At 40.4% G+C, this 14,478-nt stretch overlaps 1 pseudogene; it reads right to left on the bottom strand.

Annotated features, from left to right (window-relative positions):
- The window catches only part of LOC133460705 (ATPase family AAA domain-containing protein 2-like), a 33,836-nt pseudogene that overhangs the window by 2,360 nt on the left and 16,998 nt on the right, over positions 1 to 14,478 (bottom strand).

Below are 14,478 nucleotides of genomic sequence, written 5' to 3'. Positions count from 1 at the left end.
CACACAGCCGTTTAAATTCAGCCCACTGCCATCAGCGCTCTTTATTTTTCCACCTGATCCCAACTTTCATATGAAAGATAAGCTGCTAAAACTACTAGTGGAACCTTGGGATTAGCCTGAAGTCATGCATGTGAAACATGTAACACGTTTAAGTGAGATCCTTCCTGCTCACAGCAATAATTTCCTTTTGCGGATTAATGAACTATCTTTGAACAGAATTCAGATAATAACAACCTTCAGTTGTTTGCGATCAACTATCAGCGGAGGCTTTTCCTCATCCGAGACCTCTGGACGTCCGTCTCCGCTGAACCGCTGCATCTGCTTCAACGCGGCTGCGCTGGGTTTCGTCTTGTGCCGCTCTGAGAAAGACAGGAATGATTCTAGGCATGCTTAAATCCTCCACATACATCTGTACATATAACAATTGCTCATGTTCTGGGTCTTTGGAAAACACCTAGAGACAACTTCTGTTGTAATAGACGCTATCTTTATGATATATATATATATATATATATATATATATATATATATACATACATTACATTTTAGATTTAGTTTTTGTTTTTTTTAGTTTATTGTTTTGCACAGTTTTTAAGAATATACATTAAATATCAAATAGAAATACTACACAGGACTGTCTCAGAAAATTTGAATATTGTGATAGAGTTCTTTATTTTCTGTAATGCAATTAAAATAACAAATATGTCATACATTCTGGATTCATGACAAATAAACTGAAATATTGCAAGCCTTTTATTATTTTAATATTGCTGATTATGGCTTACATTTTAAGATTAAGATTCCCAGAATATTCTAATTTTTTGAGATAGGATATTTGAGTTTTCTTAAGCTGTAAACCATGATCAGCAATATTAAAACAATAAAAGGCTTGCAATATTTCAGTTGATTTGTAATGAATCCAGAATGTATGACATTTTTGTTTTTTTTAATTGCATTACAGAAAATCACAATATTCTAATTTTCTAAGACAGTCCTGTATATATACATATATATATATATATATGTATATATATATATATATATATATATATACACACACACACACACACACACATATATGATGACTGTTTCAGCCAGTTTAGATTCAATTTGCCTTCTGCAGCATAATCTATCATCACAAGGTTTTAGAGTAGCGGTGCAAAATGTCTCTTGACAGCCCATAATAACATTCAAAATATATGACATTGCATTTTTTTTTGCATTTTTTTTCTTATTCATTTCTAATACTCTCAAGGAAAATTTGAGTTGCATTGAATTATTTATCTTGTCAAAGTGAACAAGAAGCGGGTGTCACGCTGGCTCGGAGGCTGCTTGTGATCTCGTGTGAAACTAAAACAATGTCGTGCAGCAAAGAAAACTGTGCTCCTGAAGTATGTAAGTGCACACGTCTGTGATGATCTACGGCAGAGCTTCTGTCTGCAGCTCGGCTCCGTGACAGCTTGGCTCCAGGCCCAGAGCTCCGGCTCCAACTACCAAGCGCCGGCCTGTTCAAACGTGTTCAGCAGCAGCAGGAGCAGCAGCAGCACTATTCATTTCACTACCTGTTTGACACACTTTTCATCTGCAGCTGCTTTGAAACTCAGTCAGAGGAAACCAGTTAGTAGGACACGATTGCCACACTGGCACTTTTCCACTAGTACCTACTCAGCTCCACTCGGTTTGGAGCTTTCCCACTAGGGGTATAACGTGCCGAGTAGATACTTTTTCTGTAACTACTCTGCAGAGGTTCTAAGCGGCTGAGTCGGCTGTATCTGACATCATCACACTACAGACCACTGATTGGTCGGGGGGTTGGAGTCAGACGTCTGAGTCGGGCTGTGACATCATCACACTACAGACCACTGATTGGTCGGGGGGTTGGAGTCAGACGTCTGAGTCAGGATGTGACATCAGAGAAAGAGCGACTCTGACGGCTTCTTGTTAATTTTATTCAACAAGCAATGGCAGCGCAAAAGTCTGTTTGGTGATCCAACTCTGAGGCGCAGATGTTCATAAACCTGGTGGGTGAGGAGAGAATTAAAAAGGGATCTAGACGGCGATAAGGAACGACCAGATCTACCAGGAGCTCTGTCACCTCATAGCTGCTCACGGCTCCAGCTGACTTTTCAGCAGCGCCAAGACAAACAAGCCGCTTGAAGCTTCTCTCAATCTAATTTTTTAACTTGATATTGAACACAAGCCACAGACCCAGCAGCACATCTATCATCTCCTCCAGGTTCTACATCTTTAGTGTTGTTGTCTTCTTCGTTTAGATCAATGATTCCCAACCTGTGGGCCGCGGCCCCCTGGTGGCCGCGAAGGTATTGCAACTGGGCCACCAAATAATTTCCAAAAAAGTATGATTTTTGTGGGGGAGGGAATATAATTATATAAAAATATACAGAATAATGTTTTAAATGTTAAAACTCAGTTATGTTTAAAATGATATTAAAAATATTTAAATATTATTTTCATTATTTTGTTTTGTTTTCCTTCAAGTATTAGACATGTGACAATTAAATGAGCGATAGGAACTTTTGTTGTTATCGGTCGGACCACTGCATTGCACTTGACTTATTTACGTTTGATGCTGATACCTGAAACTGGAGTATAAAGATGGATAGCTGGCTAGCAACAATTCAACAAATTACAACCTAATATTTGGCTCAAATTCCAGAGAAAAATGAGTTTTACATAGTTTTTTTTTTTTGGCAAAGTTTTCAAATCTAACTTAAATTATAGGAAGACAAAAACTGAAAAGAATGAATGGCACACTTCGGTGGGCTGCAGCACAAAAAACACTGTTGATAGGTTTAATCAACCCTCTGTAACACAATAAGACAATTAAATGAGCGATAGGAACTTTTGTTGTTATCGGTCGGACCACTTTGCAGCGGGACTGCATTGCACTTGACTTATTTACGTTTGATCCTGATACCTGAAACTGGAGTATAAAGATGGAGAGCTGGCTAGCAACAGGGAGAATTAGAAAGTTCAGAGGTGGGCCGCGAACATTTTTGAGACATAAAAGTGGTCCCTGAGTTGGGAAAGGTTGGGAACAACTGGTTTAGATCACACATTCAAATACGTCACAGCAGCTTCACTTCTGATCTGGGTATTAAAAATAAACGAGGGCAAGGCGAGTGGAGTCGGGCTGAGTAGGTACTAGTGTAAAAGTGCCATTAGAGGCCCAGCTCCTGCTACAAGTATTCATCAGGCATACAGACCTAGTTTGACTAAACCACCCCTGTTCAACACGGGCTCCGGGGCTCGGCGTTTCTTGGAGGCCGGGGTTTGGTCCCTGAGGTTCGGCCTGCGTTTGGGGACGACGTCAGTCAGCTGGACGACGGGTCGCTTGGAGTGGTAGCCGTTCATGAAAACCCCGGGGCGATGATGGAAGCCGTTGACGGCGGCCGGCGGGGGGCTCTGCTCCCCGTCGCTGCTCTCCGACATGCTGGAGGAGCTCGTCCCTCCAGAACCATTAACCATCCGGGTCTTGGCTGAGGAGGAGGAGGAGGAGGAGGACGGGGAGGCCGGAGCAGGGCACTCCTTCTTCTTCTTGGGTTTCTTTAGGACACCCGTGCTCCACTTGGTCTTTCGGGATTGTTTCTTTTTCTTAGGTGCTGAGAAGAGAGGTCAGAGGTATAAAGACACAGGGTCATTAAACAGGTCAGTCAGTGCACGTGAATCACTCCTACTTTCTATTTGAGCTCATCTACTCTCGAGCTGTGAAACTAGATGTAATCTCCTGCCCCCCCCCCCCCCCGATAAACCTTTCTACTTTCAGTGCACTGCAAAAACTCAAAATCTTAACAAGAATATAGTCTTATTTCTATTATTTTTAGTTAAAATGTCTCATTTTTAGTAAAAGAAAATCTCATTACACTTAAAACAAGACTCATCACTGGAATAAACAACAATTTTCACCTGTTTCAAGTAGATTTTCACTTAAAATAAGTAGAAAAAACTGCCAGTGCTTGTAATGAGAAGATAAATCTTGTCCCGCTGGCAGATTTTTCTACTTGTTTTAAGTGAAAATTTACTTGAAACAGGTGAAAAGTGTCAAATAACAAGTTATTTTTCTGGTGATGACTCTTGTTTTAAGTGTAAAGAGATTTTTTTTACTAAAAATTAGACATTTTAACTAGAAATAAGGCAAATATTCCTGGTAGGATTTTGAGTTTTTGCAGTGTGACCACTGCTAATGCTGCCTCTTCCTCTTCCTCTTCCTCTTCCTTTTCCTCTTCCAACCTTCTGATGCCTCCATGTTTCATAAATCCTCTGCAGCTTCCTATCAAGTATGTATTTAAATGAAACTGAAATCGGTATTGGAACATGACGGGAAGTCTTTTGTGCTGCTTTAAAACCCGCTGAGGATGTTTCAGACATCACCTGTGTGCAGTTACATCTCAGTAGTGAAAGTGGGATGTTTCTTTGTTAACACCAAATGCTTCACTTTTAAAACAGCGTTCCTTCTCAAGAAGACCTGCAGGAGCGGCGTGATAAACTTACACTGACCTCTGGAGAAAGAGCTGTAGATCCCATCGTGGTTGTTCACGTCCCCATATGATAACCCTGCAACCATAATGATAAAGATAACAAGCTTTAGTCTGAGGCTCAGACGTTCTGATAGATCAGATATATCTGGAGAGTTTTAGAGGCACTTTTACTCTAAGTTTCAGATCAATATTCTGCAACATGTGGCTGAGACGTCACCTAGCACCAGCGTACAGTTAAAATCTCCAGCCTTAGACACGATAACTTGATGTAAACAGGAAGAAATCGTACTTCTCTTGACGCGGGAGTCTCTGATCTCCTGGCAGGCTCTCTCCAAGTCTCCATCCAGCTCATCTCTGATGACGGCCTGCAGCGTGCTCTTCAGGGCGCTGGCGGACTGACGAATGTTGCGGTCTGACACACGTGAACACATCGTTACACACATACTAAAATATATTGTTTAATAACTAAGGCCCTGAGTGATGCTCTCCGGAAACAGATGAAACCATCGCACTTCTCTTTCTACCTGGTCAATATGTGAAGATGCCATCAGGTGAGCACCTGTTGGCCTATCTCTCTGGTTTACCTTTAATGTTCTCGCGTTTTACCCGTCTTAGCCTCATCGCTCATCAGAGACAGAGATGAGGAAGCTCAACAACTCCACAACACCGAAGACAAGAAACCATGATGAACTAGAAACAACGGTTTATGGCAGGTGTCGGCAACCCGCGGCTCCAGAGCCGCATGCGGCTCTTTAGCGCTGCCCTAGTGGCTCCTGGAGCTTTTTCAAAAATGTTTGACCTCTTTTTTTCCTTTTTTTTCTTTTTTCTTCTTTTTTTCTTTTTTCCTTTTTTTCTTGACATTTCGCCTTTTTTTCGAGAGTGTGCTTCAACATTAATCTCGACATTTCGACTTCTTTCTCGAAATTTCAACTTTTTTCTCAACATTTAGACTTTTTTCTCAACATTTCGATTTTTTCTTTTTTTTCTTCCTTTTTCTTTTCCTTTTTAATCTCGACATTTCAACTTTTTTCTAGACATTTCCACTTTTTTCTAGACATTTCGACTTTTTTCTCAACATTTCGATTTTTTCTTTTTTTTCTTCCTTTTTCTTTTCCTTTTTAATCTCGACATTTCAACTTTTTCTAGACAGACCTTTTTTTTCCTTTTTTTCTTCTTTTTTTCCTTTTTTTCTTCTCTTTTCTTTTTCTCTCTTTTTTCCTTTTTTCTCTTTTTTTCTTCTTTTTTTTCCTTTTTTTCTTTTTTCTTCTTTTTTTTCTTTTTTTCTTCCTTTTTCCTTTCCTTTTTAATCTCGACATTTTCGACTTTTTCTCGACATTTCGACTTTTTTCTCGACATTTTGACTTTTATCTTGACTTTTTTCTCCAGATTGTACTTCAACATTAATCTCGACATTTCGACTTTTTTCTCAACATTTCAACTTTTTTACTCAAAATTTCAAATTTTTTCTCAACATTTCAACTTTTTTCTCAACATTTCAACTTTTTTCTCGACATTTTGACTTTTTTCTCAACATTTCAACTTTTGTCTCAACATTACAATACTTTTCATTTTTTGTGGCTCTAGACTATTTGTTTTTTGTGTTTTTGGTCCAATATGGCTCTTTCAACATTTTGGGTTGCCGACCCCTGATTTATGGTATCAGACGACCACAGTCCACCCACCTGAGGAGTTTCAGATACACGGCCTCCAGGAGAAGAACTAGAGTCTCTAAACCTCACAGATCGGGACTCGGGGGTCTCGGCAGGTTGTCAGTATCTCACCTTTTGCGTCGTTGTCCGGGTTGTACTCCAGCGCGTTCAGCCAGATGAGCTCTGCGTCTGACATGAACTCTCTGGCCGTGTCGTATCTCTGCTCTTGGATGTTGGCCAGGAGCCGTGAGAGGTCCATGGGCTTGTCGATCACCCCGAGATAGTCCGGGACCTCCAACAGACGAAAGCAGAGAAGATGTTGGACCCTTGGAGGTGGTTTCCTGTTTATGTGTTCACACACTTCCAAGAAACATCCGTAAACCTTAAAGAACCGGCCTTTTAGAGCCTCGCTATCCTCCTACACTGCAAAAACTCAAAATCTTAACCAGAATATTCGTCTTATTTCTAGTTAAAATGTCTAATTTTTAGTCAAAAAAATCTTATTACACTTAAAACAAGACTCATCACTGGAAAAAACTATAATTTTCACCTGTTTCATGTAGATTTTCACTTAAAATAAGTAGAAAAATCTGCCAGTGGAACAAGAGTTTTTTGCTTGTAATGATAAGATAAATCTTGTCCCACTGGCAGATTTTTCTACTTATTTCAAGTGAAAATTTTCTTGAAACAGGTGAAAATTGTCAAATAAGTTATTTTTCTGGTAATGACTCTTGTTTTAAGTGTAATGAGATTTTTGACTAAAAATGAGACATTTTAACTAGAAATAAGACAAATATTCCTGGTAAGATTTTGAGTTTTTGCAGTGTAAGAGGCTGCAGCTTTAGCTCTGTTTTTAATGTCTACTATCTCATTTTAGTATCATAGTATTACATATATATATATATATATATATATATATATATATATATATATATATATATATATATCAGGTTGCGCTTTGCAGCCACTTTAAGATTATTTGATGAAACCATTTCCGCACAGTGGCACGCTCTTCTGCTGAAATACGGGCAGCTTCAGGTCTGGAGAGGAAACCCGCTCACCTCGTCGGTGTCGACAGGTTTGGAGAAGACCTTGAAGCGTCGGTCCAGCATCAGGCGCTCGGTGACATTGCGGAGGAGGAGGCGGAGCTCCCTGAGCATGTCCTCCTCCTGCCGCTTCAGGCGGAGGCGGTTACGATGCAGCAGCCGCTGGGGGGAGGGCAGCGGCGCCACCGGAAGGATCTCCATGGCCTGAGTCACTGAGGGACGGAGGAGGATGTAGAAATGACCTCAGCTAACATGTTTCACATCAGCCCATTTGTTTTTGTGACCCTTCACCCGTTTTTGAGTGCAGTAAAGAAAGAATGAAAACATTTGGATAAGTCTGAGTCACATACGAGCTTTGTTCTTGGAGGGCGGAGCCTCAGCGGCCTGGTTCACGATGAGATCCCGAAAGAAGTCTGTTCTCTCTTGCCGGGTGGGAATGCTGATGGTGAAAACCTCCCCGTACTCCTCCCGAAACAGCAACTGGATCTGTGCGTATGTCAAAACAAACATCAGAATGATTAGTTACTTGTATCTATTCACTCAAAAACGTGAAAGGAAGAAAAAAGATGGAGAAAAGCAAGAAAGGAGGTGTAACCTCTGGGTCCATCTGCTTGTAGGGGACGTCGCAGGTGGCCAGCAGGAGGATGGGGGAGAAGGAGGGGATGCTGCCCAGCAGGCTGAGGAAGGACGCCCTCAGCTCCGACCGGGCCGTCTCCCACCACTGCTGGATGTGTGGGATGTAGAGGATGCTGGGAGACGTCCGTTTGGCCTCACAGAACACCTGATCAGGGGAAAGTCAGGCTCCTATAAGATAAGCTGATCTCTAATTTAGTCATCTATCATCTAGAGCAGGGGTCGGCAACCCGCGGCTCTAGAGCCGCATGCGGCTCTTTAGCGCCGCCCTAGTGGCTCCTGGAGCTTTTTAGAAAATGTTTGACCTTTTTTTTTCTCCTTTTTTTCTTCTTTTTTTCTTCTTTTTTTTTCCTTTTTTTCTTCCTTTTTCTTTTCCTTTTTAACATATCAACTTTTTTCTCGACATTTCGACTTTTTTCTCAAAATTTCGACTTTTTTCTCGATATATGGACTTTTTTCTCGACATTTCGACTTTTTTTTCAACATTTAGACTTTTTTCTCGAAATTGTGCTTCATCATTAATCTCGACTTTTCGACCTTTCTCTCGATATTTCGACTTTTTTCTTGACATTTAGACTTTTTTCTCTAAATTATACTTCAACAATATTCTCGACATGGCGACTTTTTTCTCTGCATTTCGACTTTTTTCTCAAAATTTCAACTTTTTTCTCGATATTTCGACTTTTTTCTCGACATTTCGACTTTTTTCTCGACATTGTACTTCAACATTAATCTCGATTTTTCTACTTTTTTCTCGATATTTCGACTTTTTTCTCGACATTTGGACTTTTTTTTTTACATTTGGACTTTTTTCTCGACATTTGGACTTTTTTCTCGAGAGTGTACTTCAACATTAATCTCGACATTTCGACTTTTTTCTCAACATTTTGATTTTTTTCTCGACATTTTGACTTTTTTCTCAACATTTCGATTTTTTTCTCAACATTTCGACTTTTTTCACAACATTTTGACTTTTTTCTTGAAATTTCAACTTTTTTCTCGAAGTGCATAATGAAAAAAAAAAATCTTCCCCCAGTTATAACTAATATAGATACATGCAGCATGTGTTGCCTTCATTCTAAGGCTGATACAAGACTTTTCATTTTTTGCGGCTCCAGACATATTTGTTTTTTGTGTTTTTGGTCCAATACGGCTCTTTCAACATTTTGGGTTGCCGACCCCTGCTCTAGAGAATCTTCCCACTGACTGCAGCACTGATGTTGATGGTAAGTGTGTTTAAATTCGTCTCCAGGGTGTCACATTAACACCCCTGGAAACAAAAGCCTTCAAGCAGGTTGATTAAAAACCTTCATAAGAGGAAAACTAGATAAATCCTCTATTCAAAGAAGCAATCTTCCACTAAAGGACTATAGGTGTCGCTGTCGCATGATTTAGAAATCTGAGCCAGATAAACAGAAAGAAAAACGGGATGGAGCCTTGGAGGCCTGTAAGAGGTGGCACATGTGGGAGGGGTTTCTGAGGGCTCACCTGTGCGCAGGTTTCCTCCGGAGAGCTGCTGCTGGCTCCAAACAGCACGGCAGAGTCCAGGCTGTGCATGGTGAAACGCTCCAGAGCGTGCAGGACCGCCGGGGCCAAGTGGGACGTCTGACCGGAGCCGGGGCGGCCGGCCAGCAGCATCCGCGGGCGGTAGGATGTCGGCTGCTTCACCGCACTCCTGCAGGACGCAGAGCAGGAGAAGGGGAGAAGGAGCTTAAGTCATACAACACCGGATGACTGTTGGAGTCTCGGGAAAGGACCCCGGCGAAGATGTCACCAGGAACTTGTCTTCATACTCAGAGATAAAGGTTTATATTAGTCTGACGGAGGTGTTGAAGAGACTCACCTGGCAAAGTGCAGGAAGTTTCTACTCTGGGAGGTGGAGGGCGCAGAAATGCTTGAAGTGTTAGCGTTCTCTTCTCCTCCACACATCAGACCGTCATCAAGGATGCCGGACGTCAGATCTGACACACAGGGAGGAGATATTAGTAAATAAAATACCAGAGGTGTCAAGTAACACAGTACAAATACTTCGTTACCTTACTTAAGTACAAATGTTGGTTATCTATACTTCACTGGAGTAATTATTTTTCAGACGACTTTTTACTTTTACTTCTTACATTTTCACGCAATTATCTGTACTTTTTACTCCTTACATTTTAAAAACCGCCTCGTTACTCTATTTCATTTTGGCCTTTAATAAAAACTATCCAGTTAAATTGCTCCATCCGGATAGAGTGAATTTGGTTGTGGTTGTTTCAGATGTTCTTGTCCAGTTTTGTTCTTACATCCGTTCCCTCAGATTCCTGCAACTAAACTTGGATGTACATTCCAATAAAGGTTAGGATAAATGCACACGCACATTGCAATCATTTTTGTAAATTTGATGGTGTATTTGTATGTATTCAGCTATTTATTTACATTTCTTTTTTTTTTTTTTCTCTTCATGTGCTTCTTTTGTAAAGTTTGATTACCTTGTTTACTTATTTGTATTTATCTCTGGTGAGAATCCTTCATAAGCCCACCTTGGGTTTCTTTTTTCTCACCTGCACTGCAGTAATTATTGTATTGTCACTATTTTTTTGTATTCCTTTAATATGTGCGAATAAATAAAACTAAAACTAAAACTAAAACTGAAGTTTGACTTTTTGCACCATTACAATACTTATAGGCAACTAGTCATCATATCTCCTGCTCTCTGAAACACATGTTAATGCTCAATAGTACACATATATGGTTCTTTAATACATTTGCATTATACTAAGATACATTCATTTTCAATGGCTTTTGTCCTTAAAGGCTTTTCCCCCTTACATTACTTTTATACTTTAAGTAGTTTTGAAACCAGTACTTTTATACTTTTACTTGAGTAAAAAAACTTTACTTCAACTTCTACAGGAGTATTTTTAAACCCTAGTATCTATACTTCTACCTGAGTAATGAATGTGAATACTTTTGACACCTCTGTAAAATACCGTCCTGCCTCACCTGGCTCCCTCTTCCTCTTCATTCCCTGCTCGGCGTGCGGGAACATCCTCTGCAGGGCGTCCAGGATGTGGGTGAGGGCGGCGCCGAGCAGCGGGTGGACTATGGGCGACAGCGGCTTGGCGGGGGAGGCGACGGAGCGGTGCGAGGCCGGCGACATCTTCCCCATGGCGGCCACGAAGTCGCAGCTGCTGACGGAGATGGAGGACACGTCCAGCCGCAGCTTCTCCGGGGTCCCGTAGATCTGCGGGTAGCGCCGGCGCAGGGCGCACAGCGCCGCCTCGGTGCACACCGCCCGGATGTCGGCGCCGCAGTAGCCTGACAGCGGGAAGAAACGGGTTTAATACCCTGGGGCCGGATTCACAAAACAGTCTTAAGAAAAAAAATCTTCTTAAGTGTCATTTTTTTCTTAAGAAGAAAAAAAGAGAAGACGTCATATTCTCCAAAAAAGTATATTCTCAACTTTCTTCTTAAGAAAAAACTTAAGAATAAATGGTATTCTTGAAATAAAAGTTCTCAAATTTGTTCTTGACTTTTTTCTTAACTTTAAGACAACCTTGACCTGTCTTAAAATTTCTTCTGTGAAAAGGTAAGACTCTTATATCACCTTTTTCAACACATTTTAGACAAGTTTAGACTAGTAGGTCGTAGTTTGAGGATATACTTTGTAATTAATTACACAAAGAGCCTGTTAACTGTATTTTTTTTTTCGCACATTAATCTCATCACCATAACCTTGAAAAGTTCCTGCATCTCTTTTTCTCCTTCTCCATGTTTAGTGAGTGACTGACGGTTAAGACCAAACTACCTGTATATATAATATATATATACATATATGTATATATGTTGTTTGTTGGCACGTGCAATGCAATGACATATTTTAAGAAGTTCTTAAGTAGGAAAAATAAGAAATTCGTAAGAAATGACGGTTCTTAAGAAAATATTGAGAATTGCACTTAAGAACTTTCTTTATGAACTTCTTAATTTTAGATCTTAAGACATTTCTTAAGATCGTTCTTAAGAACATATTGATGAATCTGGCCCCAGAACACTGGAAACTGGAGAGGAAGAGCTGATGAGGCTTTTCTTACCGACACATTTCTCGGCCAGTTCGTCCAGAAAAATCCTCCGAAGGAGGAGGTTTCCACTGCCGGGTGTGGATCTTTAGGATCTCTTTACGAGACTAAAACAGAAGAACATAGGAGAATGAGTCACTAAATTTAGTTTGACAAATCAAGAACACGTACAAGGATGTAAGAAGGAAAGATCAACATGTATTATTGATTGGATTGAGGATAAAAATGATCAACTCTGCTTACACATCTATTAGAAATCTTTATTTTGAATCGTTATTTTGAATCGTTTTGAATCGTTATTTGGAATCGTGAGAAAAGTGCCACCTCCCCCTGTCTTATGTACTTATTGATGCAGTCTGTTGCTGCTTTTTTGGATTAATTGTATTTTAACTTATAACATGTGTGTTTGTATCTTTTGTAAGGTGACCTTGGGTGACCTGAAAGGCGCCTCTAAATAAAATGAATGATTATTATTATTATTATTATTATTATTATTATTATTACTAAGTACTCGAGTTGTAAAAGAAAACCAGGGGGGATGGTGGATTTTATCATATGGGGACAGATAATTTGTGCTGAATACAAATAATAATATATATTACAAATAATAGCAGTGACCAAAACACCTGCAGAAATACTGCAGGAATGACATAGCAGCAGTTAAATGCAGCCTTCTGTAAGCTTTAAATATCCACTGGGCTTACATCAAATACATCAAAACACAACAATAAAAAACACTTTTCTGAACTGCTGTGCCAATCTCCAGTCCTCAGCACACGTACCAAACAAGAATCAAACCACTCATATTAGGGAAATGTCGCCGACATGTGCGCGCCAGTATGAGTGTTGCTTGCAGGGGGCCGCAGATTTGGAACAGGATTGATGATGGCCTCAAGGTGTTGCGTTATATCTCCAAGTTTAAAAGACAACTAAAAAATAATCTTTTTACTAACCTATATATAATTTAAAATGCTTCTTCATGGACTGCTGGGACGTATGTGTGTGACTGTATGTGTATGTAATGTTAAGTATGTATGTTAAGTGTTTTTTTTGTGTACTTGTATGCATTTATCAATCACCATCTCTTTACGGATGGTAACTGCTCTGTACCCTCACCCTTATATGAACTATGGGCCCCCACCTATAAGCTTTCCTAGCTTCTTGTATTATTATAATTATTATTCTGGTATTGTGAATAAACTCAAACTCAAACTCAAACTCAAACTCATCAATATGATTCTGTCCTTCACAGGATAAGTAACATGATCACTGCAAAAACTCAAAATCTTAACAAGAATATTTGGTCTTATTTCTAGTTAAAATGTCTCATTTTTAGTCCAAAAAAATCTCATTACACTTAAAACAAGACTCATCACTGGAAAAAATAACAATTTTCACCTGTTTCAAGTAGATTTTCACTTAAAATAAGTAGAAAAATCTGCCAGTGGAACAAGATTTTTTTGCTTGTAATGAGAAGATAAATCTTGTCCCACTGGCAGATTTTCCTACTTATTTCAAGTGAAAATTTACTTGAAACAGGTGAAAATGGTCAAAATAAGTTATTTTTCTGGTGATGACTCTAAATGTTGAAATAGCAGTAAAAGCACATTCATTGATGAAATGACATAAGGGATGGAAAGGGGGGATGGCAGTTTTACAGGGGGGATGATTTGGACCGTTTTTATTTCAGGGGGATGTCATCCCCCTCATCCCCCCTCATCCCCCCTCAACTCCAGTACTGAGTATTACCTCTCTGTCGGCAGGCTGAAGAGGAACTCCCGGTCGAAGCGGCCTGGACGCCGCAGCGCTGGATCGATGGAGTCCAGCCGGTTCGTTGCTCCAATCACCACCACCTCGCCGCGGCTGTTCATGCCGTCCATGAGAGCCAGGAGCGTCGACACGATGGAGCTGCACGGATGAAACGCCAGTTAGCCGGCTAGACTCAGTGTGCCGTAGAAGAGAGGATGAACAGAAAAATATCAACAAGTCTCGTCATCCTTAAATACTTGTCTCTCGGCAATAATTTGATGATGCTGAAGAGCCAGATGAAAAATCAGTGCCAAGTTACAGTAGTGGTCAGAAACCTCCAGAGAGCCGCTTTGCTCAGTCACCAAAGTTAATTAACTCTTTTAACCCTTGTACTGTCTTTGGGTCAAAATGACCCAATTCTCCTTTCCTTCTTTACTCCTTTCCTTCTTTCTTTCCTCCCTTCCTTCCTTCCCTTCTTTTCTCCCCTTGTACATACTTTCCTTGTTTTCTCCCTTCCTTCCTTGTTTCTCCCTTCCTTCCTTGTTTTCTCCCTTCCTTCCTTCCTTCCTTCCTTCCTTCCTTCCTTCCTTCCTTGTTTTCTCCCCATGTACATTCTTTCCTTGTTTTCTCCTTTCCTGCATTCATTCTTTTTTCCCTTCCTTCCTTGTTTTCTCCTTCCTTCCTTCCTTCCTTCCTTCCTTCCTTCCTTCCTTCCTTCCTTCCTTCCTTCCTTCCTTCCTTCCTTCCTTCCTTCCTTCCTTCCTTCCTTCCTTCCTTCCTCCTTCTTCCCTTCTTTTCTCCCTCGTACATTCTTTCCTTGTTTCTCCTTTCCTCCCTTCATTCT

This window comes from Cololabis saira, chromosome 15 (genome assembly GCF_033807715.1).
Source record: "Cololabis saira isolate AMF1-May2022 chromosome 15, fColSai1.1, whole genome shotgun sequence".
Taxonomy (NCBI): domain Eukaryota; kingdom Metazoa; phylum Chordata; class Actinopteri; order Beloniformes; family Belonidae; genus Cololabis; species Cololabis saira.
The sequence above is the reverse complement of the archived record's forward strand: the minus strand, read 5'-3'. Positions and strand labels throughout refer to the sequence as shown.